Genomic DNA, 19,805 nt, shown 5'->3' with positions numbered 1-19,805 from the left:
GCATACACATTTTTACATTTATGGACACTTGAACCAAATCCATTTTTTTAATGGGATGGATTTTTTCTTTATTAAACGATGGAGCTGGCCATATATATTCTTGTCATTAATCAATAATTTCTATTGTTTTAATTTTATGTTACGAAAGGCTAGAAAGCACAGCTGACTTACAGAATGCTAACTTGACTCAGGTAAATGATTGCCAAGGGAAGGTGATTTATTGTGAAATCTGGGAAAGATCAGAGTGAATCTTCCCATCCAAACTTCTTTTTTATCAAGCAGAATCAGATTTGCAAGTAATGAAAACAAAAAGCCTCCACTTAAGTCAATTATTTCAATCTCAATTAAAAATAATGTTCTTGTCAAAAAGAATTTAATGTAAGTAGTTCTGCTGGTCTGAGTCTGGAGTTTTGTCAACTAAATACTTATCTTTTAATGGTATTAATGATATAAGACTGTGAATATGCATAGGCAAGGTATAAATATCTATGTGATCAGAGTCCTATGTTGTACTTGATCATACATAGTAAAGCCATCTGCTTGGCTGGCTGTAAGTTAAACTGTGCCCTCTATCCTATGATATCCCAGACTATAATAAATATTAATTTTTTTTTCTTAGTACCAAAGACAACTGTTAATATGAAATTATCCTTTTTATTTTTAAATGTAATTTTACTTTGGTCTCAAAGGCATGCTATATTACAGAGATATCTTAAATTCTGATTTGGTCACTACGCAATAAATGTATTTACCACATTCAGGACTGCTTTTTTTTGTGTTAGTCTTTTGATTACTTTTTGGGGTTATATTTAAGTATATGTCTTTTATGATGTCAGTTATTACAGGGGTAGCCATTGGTGCAGGTATACAGTTAATAATAATTATTCCTTGTAGAGTGTTAAAAAGAAACAAACCTGGGAATCAAAATAGCAGTGCTTGGCAAAAGCCAGACACAAGTTGAAAACTATTATCTATATAAAAGCTTTGAATATCAGTCACATTAAAAGATTTAAGGTTCATTAATTGAACTCTATTTGCCATATTTCTGTATTTTAAAGATCTACATAAGAAAAATAATTCAATAACTAAAACAAAAAAGGCCCACATTTCTTTTTGTTGCTGCTTTAAAACAATGGAAGTGGATTCTTTATGTAAGGCAGGTTTGCAATATCAGTTTGAATAACTAGGATTTGCTTGATTTCTTGAAGCTTTAAAAGACTAAGCAGCACAACTAGCGGGATACAGCAAACATGTTAATAACTTATTTTAAAGAAAACTTAGTGTCTGATTATAGAAACAGAGATTGTTGTTGGTTAGTGGTTGTTTTTCCTTATGTGTGTTATGCATTGATAAACTTATTAATTTCAGTCTGCTTAAAGTTAATGGAATACAAGTAATTCAGTTAATTGTATTGAACTGAAATTTATCAGCTCTGTAGAGACAGAATAGCCCTTGCACTCTCTGAGACTTCATAGAGGTTGAACCAGTCATAATGTACTGACACTGCCTATGCTGAGTAGAAGAAAAGATATAATCAAGGAGCACTATGCAAGATGAAAACTCAGGCAAAATTCAGTGGAATGAAAGGTAGATGAAAAGGGAACACAGTAAATCCTAGTTTATGTGCGTGGCAAGTGTTGGTTAAGCCTTAGATTAGGGTTTCAGTCACACTTTCCCTTCAGTGTGACTATTTCTGTGCTTTAAAGCGAGCATGAGAATAAGCGTTACTAGATCTGCGTGCATGCACCTATCAACTTCAATTTATGGAATGGATTACGTGCTTCAGCATGGTCTGTTACATTGGAAAGTAATGAACCAAAGCACTTTGGCTTTAGCTGTAGTTTAGCAGAACTCTTAAGGATGGCACGGGCTGGTGGTATCTGTATTCTTGACTGCACAGGCTGTTTTGGTTTGGTGTTTTTTGATCTCAAGATTGGGATGGGCCCCTCTGGGAAATGAGTGTCAGCATTGAAGGAGCAGAAGTGAGTTGGCCATTTAAAGATGTTTTTGGTACAGCACAAGAACACTTGATAACCATGCGTAAGAAGTTGGGCAGGAAAGGGAGTAAACCAGTATGGCTGAGTTAGGATTTCTTGGTCAAAGTGTGAGAAGGAAACACACAGGTGGTGGACTCGGGGACATGTATCCTGGGAAGAATATAGGGATGTTACCGACATGTACAGGATAGGATCAGGAAAGCTACGGCACCGAGTTTGGAATTAGGGAAGGTATTTGGAGAGCAGTAAGAACATCGGTCAGAAAAGGAAGATTAAAGAAAATGATCCCACACTGATAAAAAGACAGGAAATCTACTGACAGCTGACATACAAAAGACTGAGATGCTTTACGATTTTTTTGTCTTGCCTTTCCCTGGAAATTGCTCTTCCCACATCTCTCAAGTCCCTGAACCTTAAGGTAGTAGGGATTGGGTGAACTGCATCCCTCCCATAATAGAAGATATTTTAATATTTTATTAATTATTACCTAATAATTATTATTAGATATGTTATAGATTTACACATAGATATATTATAGATTATATAAATACTTATCACCTTATAATTCATAAAAATGTAACAACTCAGAATCAATACAAATTGCAAATAGCTCATGGAATAGATTTTATAAACTGTTCTTTTGCTGTAGTAACATAAACATCTATGAATATTAACCCAGTTATTTTGCAATCAAATTGTAACCTTTTGTATATAGAATAGCGACTGTTTTCTCCTCACTATGTAATTTCAATTCCCTTTTTTGCTGATGGTATTTATGATCGCAAATAGAGATTAAGAAAGAACATAGACGCAAAATTTACTGAAGTGATGTGCTGAAGAGGCTGCATGTATATGAGTAAAAGACGCTTATGTAAACATAGAGCTTTGCAGAATATTCTCCTTGATCAGTTCTTCCCACGGTGAGAATGATGAAACTATGGGCCTATAGCAAATATAAATGAGATTGTGACCCTGACGCTTGTTTAATTTGGTTATGTTCTTTCTGCCATTTGGGGCTTCCTGAAAGAATCAGTCTAGAAGTGGTGTAACAACAGAAATAACTTAGGAACTTTTAGTGTAAAGAACTATAAGAATTGTAAGAATTTTTCAGGTGGGATTTGTTGGTTTTCTTTACTGATTTTACAGTTTGCTGGTTGTCTTCTCCTGTATATGCAAATCTGTCTGTCGTAAGGGAAGAAAATGTTTGAAAAGCAGTTATGGTGGAATAATAGTGGTTGCAATACCAGCAGAGAAAAAAAGGTTTCAGGCGCTTGTGGGAAGACAAGTTTTGGAAACTAATATTGCTGATGTATTTATAAAATTAATTCCATAGTGCAGGTAGTGAATAAATCTGTTAAGCTTTTTCTAACTTTTGTGCCATTTTGTTTACAGTATAACTTCATTCCTCCTAAATCTGTGTTCGTGCAATTTGGCTGAGATTTCTGAAGGCCATTAATTTTCTTGCAAAGTTTCTGCATTTTGAAATTATCCAGTGAATAAAGCTGCCTATTAATCATAAGATGAAAGGCCACCACTCTCAGTGACAATAAGGCTATGTGTCTTAGTCAAGAGTTTAACGCCAGTCAGAGTGGCTAGAGTGAAATAATTTCAGAAGACAAAACACAAAGGGCTCTAACCTTATTAAAAAATGTCAGTAAGTAATAGTTGTTTGTTACTGGTTTAATTTCCAGACTTTCTGAGGTATTTAGTTAAACACTTAGGGGGACTAATTGTAAGTGATATATATCCATTGTTACTTTGGTTAATAAAAATGGTAATACCTGTGCAAAACTGAGGTGCTTTCAATGTCATAATATAATTACATTGTGGAGAACAGCATAATGAAGCAAGAATAAAACCCTAGGTGTATGTAATTTCAGTTTAAACTTCCTTTGGAATGAAAAATACCATCTGGGACTGTTTCAAAACTGTGCAAGAAAACTAACTCTGTCTTACTGTACTATTTACTTGGATTAATTAAATCAGAGTGCAAAATTGTACCAAGCTTTTCTGTATCAATAAGATGATAGAAAGTGTTGCAGTTTTTCTCTAATAAGTGCTCTTCCTAACAGAAGAAACACTTGGACTGAAACTCCGAATGCTTTCTAATAATGATCTTTACTGTGGCAGTGGTTACCCTGGTGCCTTAGACCAGAGATTTCTATCCAAGAAAGACAACTTAAAGTTTCTTTCTTGAATGTTTTCCTTTGTTTTGACAGAGGTAGAGCAGTTGGTAATTTTGGAGGCTGATGTGTCTGCTGCAGTGAAGCTCAGCCTTTGCTTCTGGAGAAAAATAGGAATAGATATCCAAAAATGAAAAGTTACAGACATTACAAAAGCAGCTTCAATCTTAAATTATGGGGAAGTAGCCAATTAGTATTTCTTGAAAAAGAAATAATTTATTTAATAAAAGTTTTTAGAAATTGGTGGTTGATTTTGAGAATCTGGGAGAAGCAAAGGGAGTTCTATATAACAAAATAAACTTGGCCCATGTTCGGTTAAAATGTGTAGCAGAATGGCTCTATGAAATAGAGGACTTCAACCTTCACCCATATCTTCAAAAACTAAAATCAGATTTTTAAGCTGCTCCTGAAGCTTCAGTTACTTCTGAGCTTTTTCCATTGAGGTATCTGTAGTGATTATTCATATCCTGGGTGACTCAAGACAAAATCACAGCAGCTCTAGCTACTACTGTCTTTATCTACCCTGGAATACCTTGTGTCACCCTTACCTATTTATATACTCACATTCAAGACTAGAAATAATTTTTGAAGTCACGATACTTTTTCGTCTTTGAGATTCGTGTTTGAATTTAAAGAAGAGGCGAAAAGGGGTCTTGGAAATAATTAGAACCCTATGGTCAACTTCAGGAATTTACTATGTATATTTCTTTTTTCCTTTTTTAGCCTAGTTTTGTAAGAAACTAAGCTCATGGAATTGCACTGCCTGACCCAGTGGTTTTCCAGTATGTTCACATAGTGAAATTGTGATCTGAAATGTATGGCTTTGTGAAACCTCTTGTATGTCATTTATTTTCACTTTGTACAGACTTTCACTTTCATAACATTGCTACTACATGATTGCAGGCATGGTGTTCATGTTTATTGATGTTTTCTGCCTGTATTTGCAGGCCATCACCTTCTTTCTTTGTGGTAAATATAAATAGTGCATCTCAATATGAGCAGAGCACATTTTGCTCATGTAGCCTGTACTTACATGATGTTTGGATGTAACTCAGTGAAGAGCATTATTTAAAAGAATTTTCACATTTATTATCTGACTATTGGTGAAGTAGAAGAAGAAAATAAAGTAAAGGAAAAAAGCATTTAGTTATACATAGTTGCATTAAATACTATGCTTAAGATACTAGCTCAGATATCTACAGAAGTGTTTTGTTTTGTTTTGTTTTCTCTGCAGGATGAAAATGTAGCGCTCAGGAAACATGGATAATGCAACTATCAAGTAAGATAGAAAATAGTAGCAAATGAAACAAAATCCCACTTTAAATTCTCAAGACAAAGTCATAATCCTTCTGGATAGTTCCTAATAGATTCAATTCCTCTATAAATGTCCTGAAAAGGCAAAAAGGAATGATTTCAGATTATTTTGTATCCTAGCAGTTTCCCGAAATAGAAGCTTTAGCCGATAACTTTGTATTAGTTAATGTTTATTTTCCAGAGTAAAGTTTACTTATCCTTCAGTGTATGGACTGTTCTGCTCCGTTCTGTGGCACTGGGGCTGAGGAGGAAGGAATGGCAGGAGCTGATTCTAAGCCAGGATGTTCATCCTTGAGTCTAGAGATTGCTGAACTTCCTCATCTGTTTTGGGGTGAAAGATGATAGCAGTTCCTCCAGAATCTTAACCACCCTAATTGTCCAGCTGCCCATATAACGGCACAGCCATGTAGTCTACAATGTGATATGAGTGGTGTTCTGTGTCTTGGCTGCTAATAGTCATGGAATGCAAACTACGTTCAATCTGCCTGATAGCCCTCAAGCATCTCAACAGTTTTATATTGCCTCCCAAGACCAAAAAAATGATTCTGAAGGTTCTGGGAAATGTTCTGCTGGCATATAAACATGTAGAAATTTGCCTTTTAAGCTGACTCTACTTCGATTTAGGGGAGGTGAGAGTGTTAGACACGGTTATCTGCAGAGATCTAAATTGTTCTGTAGTTATACATAGAGTGTTTTGAGCAGCATGCATACGTTAGGTTTCATGTGAAATTTTAAAAGCATCTTTAACATTGAACTAACTTTCTCTCCTAATACAAATTCCAGTAGTCCAAAGCTGTCGTCCTATCCTACTTTGAAAAACAATTGCCTTAAACGTGTTTGAGCCTATGGGTTTGTCTGCCTAACACAACAGAATATGATGCAAGAAATCCCTGACTGGCAGGAACAGAGCTATTTCTGGAGACCAGGGGCATCAGGGCAGCACTGCGCCTGAGATCTTAAGCTGTACGGAGAGGCAGGGCTAACTACCCTTTCTAATCAATCTCACCCAGTGGTGAAAGTGCATCGGTCATTCAGAAAAATAGAAACATGCCTCATACGTTCTTACCTTACCAGTTTATGAACCTACCCCATATTCAGTTTATGAAATGAATAATGTAGTGTGACCATGCCTTAATCTTTTCCTTAAGGGAATACTCAGTATACTTCCAGTACAATATGTACGGAATTTCGATGATTAGTTTTTACACCAATTGGCATGGCTATTGATCATTTTTGGTGTAAACTAATTTCTCCTAGGTAGGTATATAGAAATGGAAATGAAATGAGTATTTAACTTTATGTCTTTAAAAATTAGTGATCACCTATTTGCATGAAATTATTTTTTGCATGTGTATGTTCTACTAAATTCACTACTGCGTGTCTGCTGAGTACAGTGGAGTTACTACTGGCATAAATTTAAGCAGCAGATGGGAAAAGAAAAAAAAATGGAAGATGGCAGAGATAAAATTGAGGAAGCCCTAGGTTTGGACTGATATAATAGAAGCTGATTTTGGACTTAAGAAGTTTCATTCGTTTTGCATGAACTGGAAAACATGCTGAAGCTTGGGGAATTGATGTTTTAAACTCTATTTTCAACCTGAGAGATGAGAAATATTGAATGCTATGGTCATATAGCAGCACTTCAATTGAATGTTGTGGGGTTTATTCTGCACTGTCTGTGCTGTGTTTATCATTACTGTTATCTGCTTTTTCTGCTTCTGAGGTTTTCTTTCTGATGCTGTTTTCCTTGTGTAGCTTTTATGGACGACAGCAAACTGTAACACCGTTATGTGAATGTGTTTGCAATCGATGCAGTTTTTTTTCTGAAAATACGATGGAATAGTAGAACATAGGCTTTTGTATTGTAAAAGCATGCTTTTAACACCTGGTTTTTAATACTCTTTGATGAATTTGTGACTCTATTTAGAGTAGCCCTTGGAACTTTTGCTCCTGTGTGGGTGTTTCTATTTGAATATTGCATTCTATTGAAACAGCACTTCACATGGATCTCAACTTCCCATTGTTCTTGGATATTGCTAAGACAGAGGTTATACCACACAGCTTGCAAGTTATTTTGCTTAGGATCATTTTTATTTTAATAACTATGTCTCTTGGAAATTTACTGTGCTACAAGAATGGCTTTATGTGAAATCATGTGGATTTGGAATATTAATGTAAGATAAATTTCTTTTAAGTTGAATTTCTGGAATGCAATTGATTGTGTTTGCCTGGGATGAGTACAGAAGTATCCACACTGTTATCTAAAACTTAGATATGCTGCTTCTGAGCAAGTCAGAGAATAATTTAGAAGTGTTTCTGATAAAATGCAGTCTATTTCACATTGCCTACGCTTGAGGAACAGAGAAGCAGTGTTTTGGTAAAGTATATCATTAAACCATCTCTTATAGGTAAGGTAAAGGTTGAATTTTCAATTTATTAAAAGCAGAAGTATAAAAAACTTTCTGCCTTCATCTCTGAGACTATTTTCTTCTTGATATCTTTGCACATCTTTTAGAGATTTTTTTTGTTGTTGTTGCAGGTTGTTGTTTTTATCTATAGACAGGATTGATATGAGTTTGCTATATTCCTTAGGATGTTCATCCAATGTATGTTATTGACCAGCACTTTCTAATGGTTATAAAAAACAAAAGGACCATAAGACATAAAAATGGATAGATGGTTTGATTTTATTCTGATCTTCAGCTTGCTTGGCTATAAAAGCTTTTCTCTGTTTGTCAATAGGGAAATCATTCTTGCGAATTCTGCAGTGGCAAACCTTAGTAACAGGTAAAATCCATCCAGGAGGGGCAAGAACAGTGGAAGCTCTCTTAATTAGCTTTCTAATTTGCAGTAAAAATACATTGTTTATTAGTCATGAGTAAATCGTAACCTAACATGGTGTTACCAACTTGAAAAAATAATTTTATTTTGATTGCAATGGAATCTACTGTTTTCTGAATGCCAAGCTAAGACTGAATATCTTGCTTATGAAGCAGAAATTTACTTCATCAAATGAGTGTAGAAGGAAACTCAAATGAATACAATAAACAGTTTTCTTCTGCAAAAAAAAGCAACACAGTTGGATTTGATTCGAAAAGAGCAATAGCGGGCATATGTCATGTGCTATTATAGGAGAGAACTGGCGACGGTATTATTCATTATGTGGTTTCAGAGTGCCCTAAATTGGAGTATAAGATTATTGGAAGTGGATGATTTCCCCAGATTACTGCTTAATAGTGACTAAAGGGCCCACATTACTCATATTTGCAATGAAAATAGTGCCAAAAACCAGCAGTGGTTGACTGGAATGAAGTGTGCAGCCCTCAGGGTTTTAGCTTGAGATGCAGCTTAATTGTGTCTCTTGCTTAATGCAAATGTCGCTGAGTCTCTGAGGCTGGTGTGCTTTCAGCACGTGCAAATTGATCCAGTGGTTTCCTAAGGTATTTACTGCTTTTTTTCCTTCGCTGCTTTCTAAACAAATTGTTATAATGACTTAGTAGACTCAAGTAGGTTTCCCTGTTTCTGAGTGATTGTCATTACCAAACGCTACATTCTTTAAGCTTTCTGACAGCTTCTGTTTATTTCCTTTATCTGCCTAATCTTCTATAATGGTGTAGTTGGAAGAGGGCTAGGGTCTGAATAGTCGTGAATGGAACCTTCCTTCTAGGAGTTCCAGGAACTTCCTTCCTTCCAGAGCTTCTAGAAAAATGGACGTCTACAAATGACCCAACTGGGACTAGTGTGCTTTTGCAGTAATAGAACTGATGCGTTGGTTGCTCTTGTAATGTAAGTGTTGGGAATTACTTTTAAACAAAAACTATTACTATTTTTCAAGCACAGAATCATAAAATCATAGAATAGTTTGGGTTGGAAGGGACTGAAAGGATCATCCAGTTAAAACCCCCCTGCCATGGACAGGGAGATTAGACTGCTCAAGGCCCCATCCAACCTGGGTAGGGTATACATAGAGTATTTTTGTAGAACAACTAAATTAGAAATTACCTAAAATTTATACAAATTTGACAAAAAAATCATGTTGTATTTCTTCCGTGGTATTTCAAGTTTGTCTCTGCTCCATAAGATGAAGCAAAAATATTGTGTTATTGTGAAAGAAAAATGTTTTGGTGTGTGAAGGTGCTGGAGGGAAGTGCCAGAGAATGAGTTTTACTTCAATGCTATGTTGAGTTCCTGGTATGCTAAACTCAGACAAGACTTTTAACCACTGTGCTTCTATTCCCTGCTCATAAAATAGAAACAAAAGTACCTTCTTTTTGCCTATTGAAAATGTAAGATGCAAGTAGTGAAGACTAACTTTTACGCAGAAATACCTTGGGAAGGGACTTCAAGAAGTTTTCCTGTCCACCTACTTTAAAAGTCCAGGCATGGAACTAAAGAATTTAAATGTTCTGTTACAAATAGGGAGATGAGTAGTGGAAGACATTATTTCTATATCGCATTCTGTCTTGCAAAGATCGCTATTTCTGCCTTGCCTGCAATACCTCATAAATTTGAATGATGTGTAAAAGAAACCCCAGGTTCTGATGTTTACAGTATTTGAATTCATAGGGATTACTGAAGTTTTTTGGGGTCAAAATGGTTGACTCGGGGGAAAAAAAAAGTAGGATTAATTGGTAGAATCTATAAATAGTAGCTAATAATAAACAAGATCTTAACTATATATTCAAAATGAACTGAACTGTCACTGATCCCTGAGTAGTTCATCTCTTAATATTGATCTGTGGGCTGTGTTCTTCAAAGAGAAAATTACTGATGATGATTTTTATTTGTTTTTTATTGCCCTTAGTTTAGAAGATTAAATGGCTGTCTGATACTGCACAGCAATATTTCCAACGAACATTTATAATTTTTGTAGATCAGAGTATTTTTAATATTTGTTAGAGATATGGGTGCACGACTTCAACCACATATACAAATGAAGTTATTTATTACATTGTATTAATTGCAAATTTCTACCTTTAAGAAATTACTTCTGCAGTTCATAATTCTGCCATATAATAACGTATTAACTGTGCAGGAGGCATGATACTAGGGAATCCGTGAGGTGTTGTGCAATTAATACAAATAATTAATATAAAGTAAAGGTATCTGCCTTTTATAGGGGTGATTTGATATGATTGTGTGTAACATATAGGAGAAATTCAAATGAAGAATAAAATTCATCTAGTTCTTGCTAAGGTGAGAATTCAAAATCGGAGACAAATTTTTCCTAGAAGGGGAAGGCCTGTATGAAGAGTACAAATGACATTCTGAAAAACAGAAGGGAATTCTTTTCATAATAGTTGGGGCAAACATCCATGAATGATCACAATATTTTTTTGTGATCATTATTTCTGTCTTGTAGATTTTTGAGAGATGAAAGCCACGTTCTTCTGTTCTGTGTAAAACCCCAGTGAAATAATTATATTCCTTCCATTTTCACGTAGTAAACATTTATTTTTTTCAGGGTGATATTTTTTGGCCTTTATTGAGAGCTTGCATAAAGTCATTACCTCCCATACAGAACATCTCCAGATGACAACTGCTGTTGTGTTCTGACCGTGCAGGTTAGCATAGCTGGTCGTGACAGACACTTACTGGCCTGAAAGCTCTCCTGATCTGGCTCCCTCCCTTCGGTTCTTGCTTTCATTGGCTCTGGGGAATGTTGCATTGCTCTCAATGTCCTAACATACTTGCAGTTTGCTTTGAGACAACATTTTTCAAAGCATTAATGAAGAACACGTATCTCCAGCTCTCTTGAGATGGAATGTATTTCTCCATTGCATTTGCTTCAGTAAGGGCAAGGGTGGCTTGTTGTTTTTTATTCTCTCTGGAGCATCAAAGAATAGGCCCAGCTACAAATAGATAAGCGTGAAAATACCTCAGGTGTCTAGCTGCTACGTCTTGTTCATATGCCAGTGTTAATAACTGCTGACCAAATACAGGACAGAAATGTATTTTTTTTTCTCAGATATCTGGGACCTTTATTTTTCCTTTGGGCTTTGTCTACAACAAAGAAAATAGTTTGTCCTCTGGTATCAGCTGGACATGTATCTATACAATCAACTCCCTGCCATTTTGGCAATGGTGTTTGTTATTCACCCTGCTCTCGTCTCTGCTTTCTTGCACCTCTTTTCCTGCCCTCTCTGCGGTTTACTGGGGCTGATTTAATGGCCTCTGGATTGAATGTCAAACCAGAATATTTGGTCCCTGCTGTCTTTGATTTCTGTGAAAGCTCTGAAGTACAGGTTTTTTAAATCTGACGCTGCTATTTACTGTCACAAAAATTACTATGTGCCTTGTGCCTCAATATTCCCATCTGGAAAACCTGGGTAATATTTAGGAGCTTCAGTCATCATACATATTAAATATTTAAGGAGAAAAAAGGAAGTTTATTCTAATCAAAATACTCATCTTAAGAAAACAAATAATTTGGACTTGATCATCCACATATCCCAACAAGACTGGAACTCAGATGAGATATTAATTACTATTCAAGTGTTGCACATTTTTTGTTGAGTGGTTAGACACTATTAATCAGTACAGTTGTGCAGTTGGCTGTCTCATCCTTTTAATGTTCCTCTGCTACTTCTTTTCATGGCCAAAAGATGTGGTGCTTCAGCCATTACAGTTTTTGTCAGCTTCATGCTGTTAATGTTCATATCTATTAAATACCGTGTCCCAAACTACAGAGCATGCAGGGGAATGCTAATTGAAATTACTGTATTTATTTCACTCTGTAGAAAAGTATTGGTGTAGTATAACAGTGTGTCTCAGGGCTAGAGATCTTGGAATTCACGTTCACAATAATAGCAATCTACTTTGTGCTCAAGATAATAGGAGACAGTACTTTGCTTAGAGCAATATCTTTCATGTCTGTTCTGTTGTATGAAGCCAATGCCTAAGGCAGTTAAGATAACACATATTAATAGGGACAAAACTTTTGTAATATTCAAAGGGTAAATATTCACCACTTCTGTGTTAATCTGGAAACAGAGCACTGTGATCGTTGGATATGAAATTAAATGGGAGAAGGCTCTGCTTCTGCTCAGGGAATCTTGGAAATAGAAGTGACTGGACTGCATCAGCTGGATGAGCCAGCAGTGCAGTGCATGCATGAAGTTGTGCTAAATGAAGTTCTTCTCTTTTTACTTCTTCACACACAACCTGCACCTCTGAGAATAGCTTTAAAACCTCAATTACATATGTCTATGGAAAGAATCCATACTTTCCATATATTTTCCACAAAAATATAGCTCATCTGTATTTCAGATTCTTTCAGGAGGTTTCTGCTTGGTGTTTGAATAACTTTTGCATGCACAGTATTCTCAATGCTTGTTTATTCTGGTGAAAAAAAACGTGGGAAATTTAAAAGCCAGATATTGTTTTATTGCCTACATTTTTAATGTGAAAAGGAGAAACCCAGAATGTGTATGTTTCTAACTCCACTTTTGCCTGACTGCTCCTTCAGTATCAAAACCTTAAAAGCCTGTAATAATTTTATTCCATTTTCTACTCTATTTTTCTACTATTTAGTTCATAATATGACTAAAGGTATTTTAATTAGACCTACTTCACAAACTGTACTGAGACCATCAGCAGTGCTTGAACATGAAATGAAAAAGTAAATGAAGCAAAAAGATGCTCTAGTTTCAGACAGGTTTTATTGGAGTTGACAATGTTAACTTCTTTAGTAGGGAAGAAGTCCTCTTTACAGTATTTGAATTACTAGAGAAAATCTGTGGTCACTGGCATACGGAAGGTTGCATTAGAATATCGTAAATAGTCTGTCTTACCCCTTAAGGTTTTTATTAAGAGCTATTGTGGCTAGCACACAGGTTGCATATAAAATGTATGGTTTTCCCTCCTCTGCCTTTTCTCATTCAGGCTGGAATAACAGATGCCATTTAGAGCAATGTTATCAATGTGGCATTCACAAACCTATACCCCATTGTGTAGTGCTAATTTGTTCGACTTATTTTAAGGCATTTCAGAGGGAACAATAAGAGTTCTTTCAAAAAGAATCCAAATTTTTTGACTCTGAATAAGTCCAGTTAAAAGACATCTAAATATCCAGATCTAGTGAGAGCTTGTCATATGGCTATACTGTAGCAAACAGAACAAAAACTGCAGTCAGTACAGTTCTGAAATATTTTGTACAAATCTAGTGAGCCTCATTTTGTAATTTACTAATTTGATATGCATATTCTACTTGCTGTTGTTCCTTCAACAACACCAACTTAAATTAACAGTACTGAAATTGTGACCTTATAGACCTATCTTTCACCCACACTTTGATTTCTCAGAAACTATTAAAAACTAAACATTTATTATTTATCAAAACATTATTGTGTATTTTCTCTGATCAGTTTGCAAAACCATATGGCAGTAAAGAAATTTAGAAAATGACAACTGAGGTTTTCACTGAATCATCATTTCCTGACGCTTAATATTTGCATAAATCTTTGTTTAAAGCCAAGCAAATTTCTAAAATTTATTTTGAACTTTATTCCTGACCTCAACGTAAATATTAAATGGCCTGTTTTACTTGCTGAGCAGTTTAAGAGAGGCTGCTGTGTCTAACCCATGGAATGAGGCACAGTAGCCTAAAAATGGGGAATATCATGGGACTGAGTGTGAATTTGCTGATTCTCGTTTGCAGTATCTTAACTGACAAACTGTTTTCTATTCATTTTAATGGGACTAGTGATGGATCATATTGTAGCATAAGGAGACATCCTGAATAGGTCTGTAGGTCTAAGAGGGCTGGCATATTTGTCACAGATTGTATGGTGAGTTATAAATTATACCTGCTGGCTGTTGTGCTCAGTAATCCCGTTATAGTCAAGGCATATGCAATATGAGGGAGAACAGATGGTTCTGGCTCTGCTGCCTTCCTTCTGAGTTTCTGTCCTGGCTGTACTGCTGGAGACACACTGAATAGGTGCATACCTCTCTCCTTCTCCATTTCTACCCAGTTCTTAGTTGGTCATCTGAGAGCAAAATCTGTGGTCATTAAATGACATTACAAGGTCTAGTTCCTTAAAGCAGTTTTTTATCAAAGTTGCTTTTTGCAGTTCTGGTACGGTCTAATCTAGTGCACATTTACTCGTCAAAACTTAGTAAATGCGTTTTGCTTCCTTTTTTCTCCCTCCCTCCTAATCAGACCCATATTATATTTCTTGTTCCCTCCAGAGAGAAAAGGTAACGTTCCCTATGTGGTTTGTGTTTTGGATTGTGTTTAGGAAGCTTAGCTCAATTGTCCTCCCAAGATGACAGTTATTAACAACAGATGATATTTTCTTTATTTTAGCTCATTTTTCCTGAGAAAGTCACATGCTAAGGTGCCTCATAAACTTTCTGAAGTTTTTATTCCCATCAGTTATTGTAATCTGATATTTAAGCTAACAAACTTGCAGCTATTGCGAGACATTTCACACATACTCTTTCCAAGCAGAATATTGGGAGGGCAGTGTAATGTTTTATTGCAGTTAATGGGTTTTACCTTTTTGGAGAAGAAAGGATTCAAGCACTGTTTGCTTTTATTGTAGAAGGCAGCTATATAGATTAATTTAGCTATTGAAAGAAGCTATGACTTCATTTGTGGTGGCTCGTTCCCCCATCTCTAATTGTCTCCCGTTCCCTAAACAGATACGATTTTTCTTCATCCTTAGGATGCCTGGCATTGTTAACCTCTGCTGTAATCCTGGAGCTTCAGATATTTCCTAGTGTCTTAAGGAAAGGACTATTTTTAGCTTGGACAAGAGGTTTGCAGCCCTTGGCTTGATATCCCACAACAATAGATGTAGAAAATAGTCGACAGCATGTGCATGCGTGTGTGTGTATATATATATATATGATTTTTTCTAAATGCCATGCAACTTCTTGGAAAACAAGTTTGAAAGTATAAAGCCAGGTTCTTGGGGTGGGATACAATGAAATATTGAGAATTGGTTTATGAGTGGAAGTTCAGAATTTCTACAGTAAAGCAGACCCCAAGGTCAGATGGTGGCACAGTCTGAATTGTTTCACTGAGTTGATTGGTAGGGTTTGAATTATTAGTAACTCCTGGCTCTGAATGAGCCTGGCTTTTAAAATTCATATGCTACTTTGTACAATTCATCACTTCTTGTGGAGTGCTTTGTACTGGTATAATCAGATGTGTTTACACCTATGATTGAAGGAATACACAGGTAAATACTTGGTGTCTTGGAGCAGGATAATGTTCACGTGGTTCAGTCAGCGGTTTCAGGGTGGTTTCTTTATTTTTGAAATGCAGATAAACATGAAGCACAGAAGTTATAGAACTTTGAATTTTTTTGTTTGTAATCACAGGTGTTCAGTATATCAACCGAAGATTAGGGATCTCTTTCTATCAAATCCATTGTTTCAAAAATGCAGTTGACCTGTCTTGAGGATGTTGAGATTTAAAGATCATGGCTTTCTTGTCTGGATATCTAACACTGTGCTCCCAAATTCACCTTTGAACACTGCAAGTAAGGACCTGCTCCATAAGTCCTGCAAATTCCACTGACACTATTTTAAATTTTGGGTACTCAAGGGGCCTGAAAAGAAATAGAGCTTTAAGTGAATGAAAATAATTTGAGGTGAATCATTTCACAGGGAGAGGTGAAAACTGTCTGGGACTGCAGCTTTCCCCAGAATAGGCACAGATTCCTCATAATAAATGTTCTGCCTTGGCAAAGGTAGAGTGAAAGTGGTAGGAGAGGCAGAGCTTGTTCTTCACACGCATTAATTTGTTTGCATCTCTTTTGAGACTGTCACAGGTATCTTTTTTAAAAAAAGAAAGGAACACAGATGGAATACCATCTCAAGTGTTTTAAACACATACTTTGCTGCCACAAAGTGATTATATTCATCGCTACCATTAACCCCATTCACTCAGTCACTGCACAATGGCTGAAACTGCGCTTTTGAAACACTCCAGCATGGAAGCATTGACAGGCTCGATAAACAGGCTGATGTGTAACACGCTGCTGCTGCCTATTGAACAGCTCTGGGCACAAATAGCTTCCTTTTAATATGGACAGAAAGACTAAGGGAAATTTTAATCAAACAGAAAAGGCTGTCTGAGAATACAGAAATACCAGACCTTGTAGTATTTTGACAATATTGGATTTGTCTTCTCTGTGACCCTGGATTTTCAATTAGCTTTTGTCTGTGTTTTACTAAAGTTTTCTTCTTGTTTTAATTCAGATTATTTTGCTGGTATAGTGCACACTTATTTATCTTTTAAATTTGCACAAATAAGCTCTCCAACAATCAAAGACATAATCTATGGTTTGCTTTTAGACAATATGAATTTAGTGCCCCATATTAATATTGCTATATTTTATTCCCTTTGTTGTGCTGTAGTGGTTGTTGTTTTCTCTTTAAATATGGTATTTAGATAAAATACCAGTTACTCTTCTTATTTAGAAGCCCTTAATAAGAGAAAGGGTCTTGCATATATATATTACTTCTAAGTTTAGAAGAGCTCGGCTTTAGTGTTATACTGGTATATACTTAAACCATTTTCTATGTGTATTTTGGTCCGATCAGCTGAGTGAGGTGTAGAAACCCACTTTTTTGTTGATTCTCCGGTATTGGGGATACAATTGCTGGATTCCCTTGAAACAATGTGAAAGCCCTAGGTTAGGTATGGCTTTGGAGATAGGTACTTTTTGTATCAAGTGAATTATGTAAGCTTAAGAAAAAGGATTCTAGATTGCAAACCTTTTTTTTTTACAAGGGCTGTATGGTGTTTTTCTTCCTTTTTTTTCCTGTCTTAGTTGGTGGTAGCTTCAACTTGTGTTTCTGTGGTAAAACACTTCAATATTTGTGTTACAAATGTTTACAAAGGAGAAACACAGAAAAATCTTACACAGAAAACAAATCACAGGGAGGTTATTCAGCACACCTGTGCCATTGATCACAGATGATCATTCTACTTTGCATTTTTGAACTGAGAATTTTTCATGGAAGGTGGCTCAATTTCATGCAAAAGCTTCTTTATTTGCTTGCTTAGGGCCTTTGGGGGAGAGGTGTGGTTTGGGGTTTTTTGCATTCATTACAGTTGCCAAAATGAAGCCCGAAAAGCCAAGCTTCTTCTGAATAAGAATTGTTTGCTATTGGCAGTTAAAATACATGTTTATCTTCCTTAATGATTCTTTTGTCTCTCTTTTTTTTTTTTTACTTGTAACTGACAAAGTAACTAAATATTAGCAAAATTTTGTAGTGAATGATGCTGAAATAATGGTCTTAGTATGAGTTCCTATATTCTGGAGAAGTGCAGAGGAGAAACTAATCATATGACTGATAGAAAGGACAGAAATTTGCGGGTACTTGGTAGAAGTCAGTTGAAAACAGGACTGCTTAGGCTGTCTGATAAATTAATCTTAACTTTGCATATTGCTAGGAAATAAAAAATTTTGAAAAAAGAACTTTTTCAAAATGAAATGCTTTCTCCTTTTTTGTATTTAATTAAGACTTTTTTTTTCCCCTGAGCAATTTCTTTGAAACTAGACCCATGATGCTAAAAAAATAATTTAAGTTGTTCAAAAAAATCCTTCAGATTCATTTGCCTTGAACAGACTGGAGGCTTTAGTTAGCAGAATCTAGCCTTTTCAGTCTTAATTAAAACTTCATTTTATATTGTATAGAATTATCAGTTGGAGAAGGATGGTGTATGGCATTAGAGGTAGAAGAGGAGGATGTGTGTGCTTTGCTCCTGAACATCCAAGGGATGTTCTTTTCTTCAGTGCACTGCAGTGTGAGCATTAATTTCATGTCCTTAGGCAATGCAAAAAGACTGTTTCTTGGGCAAGAGAAACAAATGTTCTTGTTTGCAAGAGAAACAAATGTTCTTGTTTACAAGAGTTTGTGTAAAAACCACTTAATTTGCAGGAGAGGGGGAAATGATAGTTTGATATGGGAGCAAGAGAGGAATGTCAGGAATTTGTGGGAACGATTAGTCAGTGGTGAGATATAGATGCAATGAGAGGTCAGTTTCAGAAATAATCTTAATTTAAGGAGTAGTTACTTAGAAGTAAATATATGTAATATACGAGTGAACCTTGTCAGCCTCTACCTGAACTGATGCAGATCTAACAACATTATTTTGGAATATGTTGTAAAACAGGAATTGTAATACTTATGGCTGCCTTAAGGACCCTGGGTTGTACCCCTCAAGCCACAGATGCACTCAGGGCAAGCAATAATTATTATCCAACTACTATTTGAAGGAAGACAGGAACTTTGAGAGGTATAAAGCTTCTGTAGGTTCTAGGGAAGTAAATCCATAGCTGAAGAATATGAGAACTCTGCTTGCCCCAAAGCACTTCTGACCAGTCCCCTTTGTAGAAGAGGAAGATCAGATTCTCATTTGCCAAACCCACGCATTCTGTATTGTTGAATCAAAGGATCTCCTTTTCTTTCTTAAATTCAGTAATTTCCTAGTGTCACCATGCAAATCTGTCTTAGTTTCCAGTCAAGAAGAATTTGCTGATTGCTGGTAGTTCTTTGATCACTTCTTCACACTGGTCATAATAATTATAATGCTCTTATTTAATGAGACAGCAGTCTCTAAGGACTAAGCAAATATTTTTTATGTCTCAAGTAATTCAGGTACAGAGAATTTTATATCATCGTGTAGCACCCAAGGGATGGCTGCTCTGTTTTTCTCTAAGATTTCTGAAAAGAAATATGAATGCTTACATCCTATAATATTTGCTTAATAGATCTGATGCTCCTCAAATTGTATAACATTTTGTGCATAAGTATGAGGATGTTGCATAGATCTTTGCTGTGATATGTTCAGTTCTTTACATGTGAACAGTTTCTCCAAGATTTACTGCCAAGTATTTCTTCATATATTCCTTAGTCTTAAATCTTTTACACTTCTCAGCTCAAGTGTCCCTTCTTCCTCTGTTCACAAATAGGCCCCGTATAAAGTTTGTGGGTAGGGCCAATAGTTTTCTCAAGGCCTTAGTTGTGTCTAATTTATACTCATAGCCAGTATTGGTTAAGAATAGGAGCAAAAAAATACTCCCAAACTTCAGCCTTTTAACTAAGAAACTTATGGCAGCACAAAGCCCTGTCAGTGACACAGATCTATGGGTAAGGACTGTCCTTTGGCAAGAAATTGCTGATTTTGTTCAAAAAGTGGGCTACGCCACACCAGAAAGTTTTATGCTGTTGACCTAAGTCATAACTTGGGCAAGACTGCTGTCTGACCAGCAAAATGCAAATTACTCTCTTTGGTGATTTTCAAGCCAGAATGCTTGAATTAACCTACTGTATTACTTTGTGGGAT

The 19,805-nt window shown here is 35.9% G+C and overlaps 1 protein-coding gene across 4 annotated transcripts in view; it reads left to right on the top strand.

Moving 5' to 3' along the window:
* The window catches only part of RBFOX1 (RNA binding fox-1 homolog 1), an 862,353-nt gene that overhangs the window by 406,026 nt on the left and 436,522 nt on the right, over window positions 1-19,805 (top strand). Inside the window, exon 3 of one of the 4 annotated variants that reach the window (XM_069870207.1) lies at window positions 15,166-15,258. The exons of the other annotated variants lie outside the window; for them this stretch is intronic. The gene's annotated coding sequence lies outside the window, so the exon portion shown is untranslated. The remainder of the gene's footprint in view (window positions 1-15,165; window positions 15,259-19,805) is intronic. 4 annotated transcript variants of the gene reach the window in all.

The sequence above is a fragment of the Phaenicophaeus curvirostris genome, chromosome 16 (genome assembly GCF_032191515.1).
Source record: "Phaenicophaeus curvirostris isolate KB17595 chromosome 16, BPBGC_Pcur_1.0, whole genome shotgun sequence".
Lineage (NCBI taxonomy): Eukaryota > Metazoa > Chordata > Aves > Cuculiformes > Cuculidae > Phaenicophaeus > Phaenicophaeus curvirostris.
The sequence above is the reverse complement of the archived record's forward strand: the minus strand, read 5'-3'. Positions and strand labels throughout refer to the sequence as shown.